Source organism: Panthera tigris, chromosome C2, assembly GCF_018350195.1.
Source record: "Panthera tigris isolate Pti1 chromosome C2, P.tigris_Pti1_mat1.1, whole genome shotgun sequence".
Classification (NCBI taxonomy): domain Eukaryota; kingdom Metazoa; phylum Chordata; class Mammalia; order Carnivora; family Felidae; genus Panthera; species Panthera tigris.
In genome coordinates, this window is record NC_056668.1 from 155,963,981 (window position 1) to 155,978,069 (window position 14,089).

The following is a 14,089-nucleotide window of genomic DNA, read 5'->3' on the forward strand; positions in this document are numbered from 1 at the left end:
ACCTACTGGAAAAGACGTCCCCAGAAAGACTTAACTGCTTTGGAAACGCTCGAATAAGCTATTGTTAACCAAACTTTTTGCTGCTAAACTCCAAGCAATAGACTTTTGGATTTACGTGTCATAGCTAAAGAAATCACAAAACCCAGACTGGACTTGCATACCGACCGCTGACCTTCCAGGAATAGAAGCAGATGACGGCTGAAGGAGAAAGTTTTCCCAAGATGGCCAGCCCAGGCCTGTCTAGTCTTTTCTTGCTGCTGTTGCTTCTTACTACCACCCTCTTCTTGTTCTCAGAGAGGCAATGCTCTTAAACACATTTCTCAACCTGTTGAAAAATAGATTAACCATTGGATCTGTCACCAGAAGCTCCAATCTGCTCATGATGTTGGAGACCCCTTGGGCTTACCTGTAACTATGTTCACTTTAGTCCCGGATCTCACTGCTGATTTTACTCATGAACCTATGGACTTTACTTGTAAGGCTAAGTTGTTAAGACTTTCCCCACTCACAGTCATATTAGCTCAACTAAACACCTCCACCTCTGCCAATTTTATGACCCCTCACTTCCCCATCTTTTCCTTACCTAAATACAATCTGTTCCCCTGCACCCAAGGGAAAGACAAATGGGTTTACATCCTCTTGCTGAGGTTTTTCGAAAAGACACCTTTAGGAAGGGATAACCTCTCATCGAATGTCACCCCAACATCTCTGACCCATGGCTTAAAGGTATCAATGAATTTACCTAATGAACCTATCAATAACCAGACCTTAGCTGGAGTCCTCTAGGCTCCACTCGGTGTTTGTGGTGGCCAGCACTTCCCAGGGGCATCTGGATGTTTAGATGGCTGGTGAATCAGAGGACAATGCTTACTGGGACAGTTCACTGTCCCTGTTAATATGTATACTGAATCAGAAGTCCCCATTCAGTCCACTCCATTGAACCTCCACGGCTGTCATGAATGGGAGCTTTCAGGAGGCATATGTGACTCCGCGTTTGCCTCCATAAGGAGAGCCTTTCTCACATAGATCAGAATAAATGCCAACAAATGTAAGATCAGAAGTCTCTCCCTAACGTTAGGAGAGCTAGCTCACTCCACAACCAAAGCAGTAAAAGCCCAACAATGATCACTTGACTCACTGGCTACAGTAATTTTGGATAATTGCATAGCCCTTGATTATCTACTGGCCGAACAAGGAGGCATTTGTGCAATAGTGAACACCACCTGCTGCACAAGGATAAATTCCTCCAGGGAAGTAAACAACCAGCTGCATAAAATCAGAGAACAAGCACATTGACTACAAAGAATTGCACTTAATGATCTATGGTCCTTTGATCTATGTAGCTGGCTGTCTTCAGGTTGGACTCTTGGTTCAGGACTACCGTGCTAACTGGGTCATTATTCTGCTCCTTATTTTGTATAATCAGTTTAAAACTTTTAACCTGTTGCCTGTCAAGTCTCGGCAGAACTCCAGAACACCTCACTCTTGATCCTTAGGTCTTGATCAGCTGGGGGAAGTGCAAATGTGAGTAAGGGAACCCTCATTAAAATGGAGCCAGGAAACCCCGGAAGGGGAGCTCTCATCCACGCAGCATTCACCGCACGTGGCATAAGCAGCAGGAAGAAGGAAGATAATTCTTATCCTGATGGGGGGGGGGCACTTTTCTCATAGGAATTTCTCTATTGCTTTTAGGAAAAGCAAGATCTCTTCCTGCCCCAACAACAACCATCGCTTTTGGCCAACGAGAAACCACCATATCTTTAAACTGTAGTTGTTCTCCAGCGAACTTTTATTCCAAACAATCCTCCCGAATATCCTCCTAAAACATAGTAAAGGCTGACCTTCTCTGGGTCTCTTCCACTCGCCTGTGATTTGCCGTCGTTTGCTCGTCCTGAATTTCAATTCCTCTGCTCTTCCCAAATAAACTCGTCTGCCGGTAAAATAAGTGATCTTATTCTTAGGGGTGACATCCCCAAGCGCTGCTTCTCTGGCCCGACCTCTCAAGACCAATGTCTTGTTATAAGTCTGGCAACTCTGAGCTGTACTATACACGCCTGCTCAGTTCACCAGGTTCAGCCAGCCCGAGGCAGGCCCAGCCGGCTATGGTGTGGAGGGAGCCCACCCCCGAAAATCACCCTGAGGTGGCAGCTGCAGACTGGCGAAGATCAGTCCCCACTTGGGCTTGCTGTCTGAAGGGGTCCCAGGCTGCTCTAGCAAACCAGGTACCTCTTACCGGATGATGGATGCCCCAGCCAGCCCCCCTGGCCCTGCCCTGCAAGACAGCCCAGCATCATCCAGCGCCATCTCCAAAGGCGACGTGTGCATTTGTACAGGTTAGGACTCGGATTGAGGCAGATACCTTGTGTCTACGACATCCTGTTCTGTGACACAGCCTCCCTGGCTCTGTGCCCTTTGCCAGGTTCCTGGATCCCTTGAACTGTACTTACTGTGCACGTGGGGTTTGGACCTCTTCGGCCAGCCTGAGGCAGCCGGGACCGGCCAGGCCGGTGGAGCTGGGGCCAAGACACCTGCACAGGCTCTGGCCCAGCCCCCAAATCACCCTGCAGCAGAAGCTGCTAATTGGCCCTCATCGGTCTCTACTCGGACTTGCTGCCCGAAGGGGTCCTGGGCTCCTCTGGCAACAGGGACTCCCAGGTACCTCGTATTAGATAATAGATACCCCAGCCGGTCTGCGCAGGTCTGCTAAGGGAGGCCAGTGTCCAGCTCTCTCTTCAAGGGGAATATCCGCGTTTGTGTTTGTTAGGTCTTGTAGCGAGGCAGATGCTCGTGTCCCCAAGATCCCGCTGCTGTGACCCGGCCTCTGCCTGTACTTGCCCTGTTCCAGCTGCCTAGCGTCCCTGACCCGCACAGGCCCTTGGGCAGCTGGGGCTCTCTAGGCCTGTGGAGCACGGCTGTGCACCACCACCTGCACGGCCTCCAGGGTGGAGGAAGCCAACCCCCTGACATCCTCTGGAAGCAGCAGCCTTGAAATGGCAACAGCCAGCTCACATTTGGACTGGCTGCCTGATGGGGTCCCGAGCTCCTCCAGCCATCGTGGCTCCCAGGTGTTTCGTGCTGAGGGATCTCTTGGCTGGTCTGCCCAGCCCTGTCCCCGGAAGGAAGGGCAGATTTCTCCAGCTTTGCCTTCAAAAGGAATAAGCAAATCTGTGTAGGTGAGGGCCTGGATTTAGGCAGATGCGACAGATACCCTGGAGTCTGCTCTTGAGAACTGGCCTCCCCCGTCTCTCACCTGGTTCCGGGTTCCCATGACCCTGAACTGTGCTGCCGGGGCGTGAACACTTCCCCTCTTTCGGCCAGCCTGATGCAGCTGGGGCCCATCAGGCTGGTATAACGGGCTGGAGCCCAAACCCTCGCATAGATGCAGCGTGCAGGGGCCCAGTGGCAAACGTCACAGGAGGCACCACCCGCAAATGGGCTACTCCCAGTCCCCACTTAGATGTGCTGCCTCAGGGGGTCTGGGGCTGCTTCAGCCACCACTGCTCGCAGGAGCCTCTTATTAGATGACAGCCTGGCCAGCCTTCCCTGCCCACTGACCCACAAAGGCAGTCCAGAAACCTAAAGCTCCGCATTCAGGGGGAATACTGCCCGTTGGGTCGGTTAGGGCTTGGGGAGCACGCATACACCTTCTCCCTGAGAGCCATACCTCTGCCGATCCTATCAAGACGAGGACACCATGCTAGGTCCCTGGCCACCCTGACATAGGCTGTAAGTACCCACTCAGTTTATCCCGTTCGGCCAATCTGAGGCAGCCGGGACCCTCTCATGGGGTGCAGCTGTGGCCAGCACAATACCAGCATAGGTTACAGTGTGGAAAGGGACCCAGCCCTGAAAATCACCCTGAGGTGGCAGCTGCAGATGGGTAGCATTCGGCCCCCATGCGGACTGCCGCCTCATGGGGCCCCGGGCCTCTCCGGAAACCAAGCATCCCAGACGTCCCTTGTGGAAGCTCCTCTGTCCTGTCCCCAGCTCCTCTGTTCTGTCTCCAGCAAAACATTTGAAAGCCTTCAAGCTCTGACCTCAGGAGAATCTTCCGTAATGAATACATAGGCCTTGTGATTAGGCCAACACCTCGTACCACGAGGAGCCTGATCGCACGGCCAGGCCTCATCCCACGTTGCCGCATTCCAGGTCAGTGCGACTCTGTCCTCAGCAGCTGAACCATGCCAGTACATGACCCGTCGGCTGCCCGAACCCTCCAGTCTGTGCAACTAGGGCCCATCCCCACCCCCCAGCATTGCCTCAAGGATGAATACACCCAGAAAACCGCCAGGCTGCCCCTGAACAAAGGGGTCGGCCCCCCTGTGTCCCGAGCTTCTGTAGAAACGAAGCGTCCCAGCTGTCTGTTATTAAAGGACACCAAGGCCAGCTCTCCGGGCCCAGCCCCGGAAGTGCAGTCGAGGCTGTTCAAACTCTGCTTCAGAAAGAATATGCACATGTGTAAAAAAAAAAAAAAAAGCTTCGACTGATGCAGATGCAACACCCCACACAGCTTCCTCCTGGGACTGTCCTCACCAGACCCTGGTTGTGTCCCAGCGCTCTGCCCCGGAACCGGCAGGTCATGCCCTTAAGTCCTGAGAAGCTTGGGCGGATCCCTAGCCTCCTAGCTGGAGAGATGCCGCCCCTGAAGTTCTTGCTGAGGCAGAAGCTCTCAAAGGGTTACGGTTAGTGTCCATTTGGACCAGCCGCCTGATGGGGTCCCTGTGACCTCCAGCCACCAAGGCTCCCGGGTGTCTCTTATTGAAGGAGGCGCACAGCCAGGCGGCCTGGCCCTACCCTGGCCAGACAGTCCACTTGCCTCCAGCTCTGCCTGCAGGGGCAGTGTGCTCATTCGTGTAGGTAGGGTATGGAAGTAGGCAGATGCACGTGTCCCAAATAGCCCATACCCTTGACCCGGCCTCACCGGTCACTTGCCCTGCTCCGGGTGCCTGGCTGTGCTGACCTAGAGGCTTGTACATTTGCTTGTTGGACCCTGTCAGCCCTCAAAATGGAGTTAGACTTTAGGGTTTGTGGTCGGCAACTTGTGGACTGAAGAATGGGAGATGGGAACCGTGGGGTCTCGATGCAGATTTCACGCTGGATTTTTGTCTGGTTTGTTGACGTATTGAGATTAGAAATGAATAATGATTCCAGGTTCCAAGGCTAGGAGTCCCTTCCAATCTCCTGGGGGTTGCTTCTGCTCTTTATTTCTGAAGACGGTGTGCAGAGGTGAAGTCCAGAGCAAGTAACCAGACCCTTCACTCAGGTCCCCTGCACTCTTCAGTGGGAGCGCCTGCCCTCTCTGGTTGTCTGATGTCAGTATTTAGTGCAGCCCTGAGCAAACAAGGGGGAAAGCTGGGTGACTTCCGAAATATCCCTCATGGGAATCTACAGAGAAACTGCAATGTTAACTTTTGAGTTGGGTTTCTTATGCCTTGGTTATTTAAAGCCACCAGAGTTTTCTAATACTGCCCTCCCTGATGCGGCTCTAAGACCTCCTTGACAAAGCGTTTCCATTACAGCTTCTCTTCTAAGAAGAAAAAGAACAGTAGATGATGCTAACAGTCAGCCAGTGAGTCCCTGGGTGACCTTGGGGAGTGATTTGGCTCCCAGGTGCCCAAGGCCAAGGCTAACTGTGGATGCGATGCCTTATGGGTGGGGACTTTAAGCGACTTATCCCCTCTGGTGTGCTTTTTTCTGCTCTGTGGAGGCCAGACAGGACCGCTTCTCCCATAACTGCTGGGCTGTGAGCCGACTCCTCAGGTCTCGCCTCTCTGCAAGCATCATCAGCTGAGAGGTCGGGACTCATGTCACTGTCTTTGGGTTTCTGGGGGGGGGGGGGGGGGGGGGTACTACAACTTCATAAGGAAAGTCGTCCCAGTGGTTCCATGAAGGACATATCTGCATTGAGGAAATCACACAAATGCCGACCCTTTTCTGTCTGCTTTCTGCAGCTCACACCCAGGCAGCTCCCAGGCGACCGTTAAATGAAGAGCGATGATGGGTGCACGAGCCTTGTGAAATTGAGCTTGTAAGCCAACATTAATTGCCTTTTCCTTTGCAGTTTGTTAGATGATAGCGGGTCTGTTTTCTCAATGGTATTTTAGAAATAATCAAATGTATTTGAAATCTTTGATCACTTAGCAATAAATAGGTAGGGAGGCAGCCCTGAAACCTGTTGGACACCGCTGTATCAGTCAGTTATCATCGAGGACTTTGGATGTACTGCCCAGATCCCCTTTTGGGAACGAAGGACTTATTCCCCCAGATGCACAGTGGCGTTCCTAGGGAAGTGCTTCCACGCAGGAAAACTGCCTTGCCCAAGATCACACTCCTTCCTGTGGCAACTGAATGAGACACCTGGTCAACCCAGAGGCATTAAAGGCCGGGACCCCTCGCCCCGACTTGGGACAGCTCCAGAGCTGAGCCTTCATTGGGACCGCGTCACAGCTCAGCTCGGCTTCCCCTCCACTCATGTCAGCTTGCTTTCCTTCCCTTCCACAGATGTGGGTCCCAAAGACGCTCCCTAATAAACCTCCCGCACACAGTTCTGTGTCAGCGTCTGCTTCCGGGAAAACCTGGCCTGAGACCGTACTGCCACATGACCTGCCCAACAAACCCATCCAGCTCGGTGGCTTAGAGCAAGCACTTGTCCCTCCTGCTCACGGGCCTGTGGGGCAGCAGGTGCAGCTCTGCTCCACCTGCTGGCCATCTGGGCTCTGAGTTTGTTCAGGCCTACTCTGTGTGCCCCTCGTTTGTTCCTAGGGCTACTCACTCTTTCTAGGCCAGACCACCGGAGTGCAGAACCACGAGCAGAAGTACAAGATGCCTCCTAAGGCCTTGACTCAGAACTGGCTCTGTCCCTTTGCCTGCACGGCCACGGTCAAGTGTGACATCGACGGAGCAGCGGAATGGACTCCGCCCACCGTAGCCCACTGTGAGGTCATGCGGACAGGGAGGCAGGCAAGAACTGGGAACAGGAATTCGATCTCCCCCAGTTATTATTCTCTCATTCATCCGCTCACGCGGTGCTTGTTGAACGTGAACCATGTGCCAGGCATGGTTGCAGGTGCTGAGGCTCAAACGATGCACAGGACAATTTCCCTGCCTCGGGACACTTGCAGTGCAGTGAGAGAGCCAATGAGCAGTGCCTTACAGCCCAGAGTGCTACATGCTGCGACCGGAGTGGGCGCCGCGTCCATGGGGACACAAAGAAAGGGTACCGGGGCGGAGTCTGTTGCTCCCCGACTCCCAGCACCCACACTTCCTTCCAGGTGGCACCCCGAGCTTCTTTGAAAGTTGCCTCTCCACGTAATGACTGAATTGGAGGTACACAGTCTTGGGGGGTTGTAAACCGGGGACGCAGTCCCCCGTTATCATGGGGCCGATCACATGATAGTATATTTCCGGGTCTCTGCAACTTGGCTGAGTGACAGGAGGCCACGGATGGAGCCGACCCGCTTTAGGGACAGCACTCTGCTGGCCACCAGGCCATTCCTGCTGCCCCCGCCCCACATCTGATTCTCCGGCTTCCTGTCCACCCTTGGAGATACATCCCCGTGACAACTTTCCATTTTGCTTATGCCTGCCAGATGGAGTTTCTGCTACTATGACTGAATCCATATCTGAACACAGACTTGGGCAGAGGGAAGGGACAGGAGAACAGCCAAAAAGAGGGGGGCCTATACAGCTTAGCTCTTAGGGATAAGAAAGGGCTGGCAGAGGGGAGGGAAGGGCAGAGAGCCTCCAGGGAGAAAGGGCAGTGGGCACGGAGACCTGCAGGCCGAAGCCTGGCATATGTAGGAAGTACAGGCAGAGGATGAGAAAAAAGTTTCTGTTTATAAAACTGACACCCAGGGCTAATTTGCACGCATGCCAGGGCGCGAGATGGGGGTGGGGGCGCACAGAGTTCTGTGGGGTAAGCTAGCGCGTCCCTCTGCTCTTCCGGAGGTGAGACTGTGCGAGGCCGCGGCCCACCGTCCTCGGCAACTGCAGTGCGTTACTCCCAGTTAGGGAGGTGCATTTATCCGCGTCCGCATTCCCCTGGGGTGCAGCGGGCAAGGATGGAGAAGGCAGAGCTAAAGCCGCAGGAGGCCAGGGGACGGAGGGCACGAGAGTGAGCCTAAATACCAGCACAGGCACCAGAGCAGGCTGGCCGGCAGCCAGGGGGCACCGGGCCTTCGGGGGCGGAGCCGGCGAGGGGCCTGGAACCCAGGTAACGCGGCTGGAAGCGAGGGCTGCAGAGTCGGCAAGGGTAGGGGACCGTCAGGCGTCAGAGGTTCCCGGGGTGGGAGACCCACCAGCCCCCGTTATGCCGAGAGGCAGCAATCGGGGGGGGGGGGGGCGTGCGGCAGTCACAGCCCTGCTTCCTACTCGTCTGGAAACGCTTTTCCTGCGTCCGGGACGCACGTCCTCTGAAGCCTGGCCGCACCTGCCGTTGGCTGCCTGCTGCCCTCTCCTGGCCTGCCGCGGAACTACAACCCCGCCACCTACGCGGGTTCTCGAAAGGATGAACGCAGAGCTGCGGGCGGAGGCAGGCATCCGACCGGAGGCCGTCAGAGCCTGGGGATACTTTTGTTCAGCCACCCCGTTGTACAGAGGAAGGAACTGAGGCCCGTGGAGGGAAATGACTTATTCTGGCTCTCAAGGCCACTTCTGGAGGGCTTGAGTTTCCTAGTCTACAGGCACAGACGATCCCCATGACCCATTCGTACCTCCAAACTGGTGACACAGGGGCCGCCGCTGAGAGAGAACTTACCCTTGGAGTTTGGCCACAGGTGCCCACATCGGCTGCATGATTTTAGCTGTTTTTTTTTTGTTTTTTTTTTTTTTTTTTTTTTTTGGCCCCAACACGCTGGGTTCTGAAGACTCTGAGCCTTGGAAGAAGAATTAACAGAGAAGTAGAGACCTGGTTCCTTATCTTTTAGGGAAAGATATCCAGTCGTGGATACTTCTAGACTCAAGAGATGGAGGCAGAAGGAATTGGACAGAAGCTCCCGAAGAATGTGCTGGTGCTCAGTCCCATGGCTTCAGGTGTGGCAGGAGGTTGAGCAGACACCCCATCCACCTGATCCCTCACCACAATCTAGAAACACCTAATTTGTACCGTTACATGAGTGACATGTATAGCTTTATTGTGTGAAGCCACCAAAGTTTGGGCAGTTATTACAGAACGAAGCGATTCACGAATAAACGATGCCAGCCTCGGAATCTCTTAAGATCGCTTTAAGTGCCAGTGGGGAGTAATCGTGGTAACTTCATCAGCCAGTTGTGCAAAGCTAGGCAGCGAGTCAGGGGTGTCCCTGCCCGGGAGCGGGGGGCAAGTAGGGGGAAGTCACGACCTCTGATGTCACGGCTTGCGTATACTGAGGCTTAAGGAGACGCATTACCTTGCACAGTCCGGCACACCCGGACTCAAAGCTGCACTTCCAGAAGGTTTGTAGCGTCCTGGGTGGGGAAGGGCCCCCTTCCATGTCACATTAGAGACCGTGTCAGAACCCCACCCATGTTGCCTCAGGTCCCTCTAGTCTCGCCCCCAAGAGGCAGCACCTGCATCTGTGTCTGGGGGCTGCCTGCAGGCTGCTGGAGTCCGCTGGCCTGTGTGCCTGGCGGGCTGGAGGTGCCTGGCAACTTACACCTTTCCCAGGGCGCCCGCAGGATCGCCAGCGCGGGGCTCTAACCGCCCCAGCTCTCTCCCCATCAAGACAGTCTGGGGGTCACCTACACTGTCTGAGGTTCCTGGTGGAATGGAACCAAGTGGGAGCCTCCATGGGTGATACCCACCCTCGCGTGGCCTCCCTCCTTCTTGGTCCCACCTCCGCACTCCAGGCCTTCCCATGAATGCTTGTCATGGGGAAGGAACCTACCCCCGGATATTTAAGCGGAGCGTACCCACTTCCTTATCTGCAGGGCAAGGAGGGGAAGGCATTTGCCAGAGGTCACACAGAGCAGAGGAGGCCCAGCGCCCAGACATCATCCTCGGCTGCTCCAACAGCTGGTGCCGGTAGGGGGTCTCCACTCCTGCCGTCTTGGCTGTCCCCTGGAATCACTGAGGCAGGAGTGGGAGCTCGAACTTGAAGCAAGCCGCCTGAATCGCCTAGAACAGCCCTCACCTGGACTCCGGGCGCTCCGATAGGAATCCATCCTGCTAGAATAACGGGTAGCCATTCAACTAACAGACGTTTCTAGAGCATCTGTTTGTGTCGGGTAGTTTTCTGGGTGCTGGAGAGTCAAGGTGAGCAAGACAACCCACACATCTGCCTGTCACAAAGGAGAAGGAAAAAGCAGAAGGCCAGTGCGTGATAACCGCTAAGAGGAGAATCAGGGGTCTGAGAGTGATGGAGGCTGCCGTGTTGGAGAGGAGGTCGGGGCGGCCTCCTGAGGAGGCAATCTAACGGCATGGTTTCTGTGGGTCCCCTCTCCCGTGGCAGGGGAAGGCTGCGCTTAAGCATCAGTGGCGGAGTCAGGGTGGCACCCAGTTGGCACTCGGTGGGCACCGGCCATCTGCCCGGCGGGCCTCCTCCGGGTCCGCGGCTTGTGCAACGTTGCTGTGCCGCCCGGAGGACCGGCTGCGGACAAGGGGCTGCGGCTTCGGACTGCGCACGTGGAACCTGTGCCCCCGGAACGGCCTTCCAGCCACCAGAGGACGGCCTGGGAGTTGTCCTCAGCCTCTCAGAGAAGCCATCATCTTGAAAAGGAGAACAGGAGCCACGCAGCAGGTGTTCTCCCCCTGACTTCCGAGAGCATCCCGGCCTGTGTCATGCCGAGGGCAGGGGTTTTCTCGGGCGGTAACTGTGTGACAACCCTTTTGGAAGTCAGCTCATGCTTGCCAGATTTGCAGGCAGGCAGACGTTGGCTCAGTCCTGTGCTGTGTGCTCTTGGGGTCCTCGGAGGCCCCCTCTGCGCTCAGACCTGAAAGACGAGTGTCCCAGGCAGAGGGCCCAGCCAGCACAAGGCCTCTAGGGCAGACAGGAGCTTGTGTTCAGGGAGCACTTATGCAAAGGGGACGGATGATAAAGGCCCTGTCCTCCTACAGCTGCTCTGAGGGTCGGTGTAACCAGCGACACCTCCCACTTCCCCCTGAGCCACTCATGACCCCAAATGTGGCTCATTGCATTCAGAGGAAGCGGAGGGGACGTGATGCTGAGCAAGCCCAGTGCCTCTCGGGTGGGAAAGACGTGAGGAGCCCCCACCCACCCCAGGCCAGCGTCCCCACCAGACTCCACATTCTCTGCTCTGCTTTAATCCCCACTGAAATTGACCTGGTGTATGTAGGGGGGACTTTTAAAAATACTTATTGGGGGGGGGCGCCTTATACACAGTTAAGTGTCCAACTTCGGCTCAGGTCATGATCCCACGGTTCGTGGGTTCGAGCCCCGCATTGGGCTCTGTGGTGACAGCTCAGAGCCTGGAGCCTGCTTCCGATTCTGTGTCTCCCTCTCTCTCTGCCCCTCCCCCTCTCATGCTCGCTCTCTCTCTCTCTCAAAAACAAACGTTTTGAGAGAGAGTGAGCACTCGCACCAGCAAGTGGGGGAGGGGCAGAGAGAGAGAGAGAGAGAGCGAGGAGAGAGAGAATCCCAAGCAGGCTCTGCCCTGACAGCATAAGCCCAATGCGGGGCTTGAACTCACAAACTGTGAGATCATGACCTGACCCAAAAGACTCTGATGCTTAACTGACTGAGTCGCCCAGGCACCCCTAAAAATACCTATTTTTAAGTTTTTATAACAGCAAAGAAAATAAGCCGCCTTTGAGCCCGTCTTCTAGAGATAATCTGCCTAATTCTTGGGTGTATTTCTTTCCCGTCTTTTTTATGACAAATATTTTCACATGGTTGAGAAATCATCATACCTAATGTTTTTCTCCTCCTACCAACTTGTTTATTTTCTTGGTCTGCCACTCCCTGTAAAAGCCACAACATATGGTTCAGGAATTTTCCTCCACCTGGGGTTAGGAACGCATTCAAAAGGACTCTGGCCACTGCCGGCTGAAACGTGTGCTTTATTTTATGAAGCCTGCTACTTCAAATCAGGGGTCATAAAATGGAACACAGTCCGGGGGACAGGTCAGCTCCTATGACAACAAAATTTCCCTTCTCCCGAAGGAACACTAAAACCCCAGCACGGGCCCGTCCAGTCCCAAACGCCCACGGGAAGTATGTCTCAAAGCTTTTTCCCTCCTTTTTGCTTTTTTGCACATTTCCAGTTTTCTACAATGAACAGGTACCGCTTCAATAATGAAAAGATTTTTAAAACCCTGCAAGAGAAAAACTAAAATGGACAGAGAGAAGGCAAGGCATTTTATGTGTGGCATAGCCTGCTGTGTTACAGGGTGACCATGGGTGTTCTGTGAAGAATGTTCTGGTGAGGAAGTAAGTTGGGAAACAGTGAGTGAAAGTTAATTGGATTTCTCCCCTTTGAGACTTCTTAGAGCCTTTAGTAACGAGGAATGTTATGACTTTAAAGGGGTGCTGTAGCTGGCAATGTTATCAACCTTATTCAGTCGCTGAGCCTCTCTTGGGAGAAGCATCTCTGCCCACTGATTACCCATGGAACACACTTTGAAAACCCTATTCCAGAGCGCTGGCTGTGTGTAAAACCAGGGCAATGCTTGAGTGTCATTAGGTCCCGTGCCAATGGGGTCTGCGCAATTGCCTGAAGTCTTGTTTAGCGGGGACGCTTGAGACCCTGTCAGCTCTCAGACCGGGAAATCTGCTGGGATCTCGCTGGTATATTAAGAAGTGGGGCTGGGGGGCGCCTGGGTGGCGCAGTCGGTTAAGCGTCCGGCTTCAGCCAGGTCACGATCTCGCGGTCCGTGAGTTCGAGCCCCGCGTCAGGCTCTGGGCTGATGGCTCGGAGCCTGGAGCCTGTTTCCGATTCTGTGTCTCCCTCTCTCTCTGCCCCTCCCCCGTTCATGCTCTGTCTCTCTCTGTCCCAAAAATAAATAAAAAACGTTGAAAAAAAAAAAATTAAAAAAAAAAAAAAAAAAGAAGTGGGGCTGGATCCATTATGGGTTTTTGTTGTTGGTGGTGGTGGTTTCTTTTGTTTTTTGCTTGTTTTTTTGTTTGTTTGTTATTAATGAAGAGATCCGGGAAGTAGAAAGGCATTCCTGGACATTTGGTGAGTAAGATTACTGAGCTTTTGGTTCAGCAGAGACTACAGGCCTTGAATAAACAGAGGGCACACGACCCCGGATTGGAGCATAAAATTTGCCTGCAAGTGGAACAGCCCAGAGGAGAATACAAGGCATAGTGGAGAGCAGGTGCAGCAGACAGGTCACTGGTGCCCTATGCACTCGGCCGAGCAAGGTCTGGCCCTCCCTCTGCCCGAGGACCTCCTCTGGCCACTGGAGCCGGCCATGGCCAGCAGGCCGGGGGTGCATAAGAACGGACGCGGCACAGCCTGCAACCGCTGAGGGCCCCCACCCCCACCCCTGCTCCTCGGGCGGGCGGGGTGGCCAAGGTGCAGAGCCACGCTGGCTGCCAGCTCCCCCAGGTGGCTGAATGTCCAGCTGCCCAGAGCAGCCCCTGGTCTGACACCGCACCCGTTATTAGCTGCTTTCCCTTCCCTTCCCTGCCTCACTTTCCCTAGGAGAACGAGCCAAGCCCTGCAGGAGTTGCCTTCCTGGCAAGGCGATTCCTAAGAAAACCGGTTTTCCTTGGGTTTCCATAATTCTACCAACCAAGATTTGCCGCACTCCCGCCGCCTAAGAACAGTTCCGCCTTATTTCCGACAGGGGGCAGCATTTAGTTTTCCATCCGCGCGAGCTCTATTCCTGGGCTTGCAAATGACTCCAGCCCCAAATAAAGAAAAACAAATTGAAATGAGGATTTTAATCACTGGGAAGGGGAATGAAAGGCTGTGTCAGCGTTTCCATGGTAAGCGCCGCCTTTCAGGGATTTATCATCCCAGCTGTAAAAATCCGCTTTATGCTAGGATTTGGCAAGAGCTTCGTCACTTAAAATCTATATATTATTAAAGATTCTCCTTCGAACCAAGACGGAAGCGTGGCTCAGAATGGTGCTCTGCCCCTTGTGGCTGCGCTCCCTGCCAGCTCCGCTCGGCGCGGGCACCCGTGCACAGCCCCTGGACCTCT

At 54.3% G+C, this 14,089-nt stretch overlaps 2 long non-coding RNA genes across 2 annotated transcripts in view; one reads left to right on the plus strand and one right to left on the minus strand.

Moving 5' to 3' along the window:
- Positions 1–6,867, minus strand: part of LOC122230614 — a 29,151-nt gene extending 22,284 nt beyond the window's left edge. Inside the window, exons 1-2 of the long non-coding RNA XR_006207619.1 lie at positions 6,773–6,867; positions 173–325 (exon numbers count right to left, since the gene is read on the minus strand). This is a non-coding gene — a long non-coding RNA (uncharacterized LOC122230614). The remainder of the gene's footprint in view (positions 1–172; positions 326–6,772) is intronic.
- A 94-nt stretch (positions 6,868–6,961) lies between these two features.
- Positions 6,962–9,207, plus strand: LOC122230613. Its single transcript, XR_006207618.1, has 2 exons — positions 6,962–7,326; positions 8,925–9,207. It is a non-coding gene; the product is annotated as an uncharacterized LOC122230613 (long non-coding RNA).
- Positions 9,208–14,089: the final 4,882 nt, after the last annotated feature.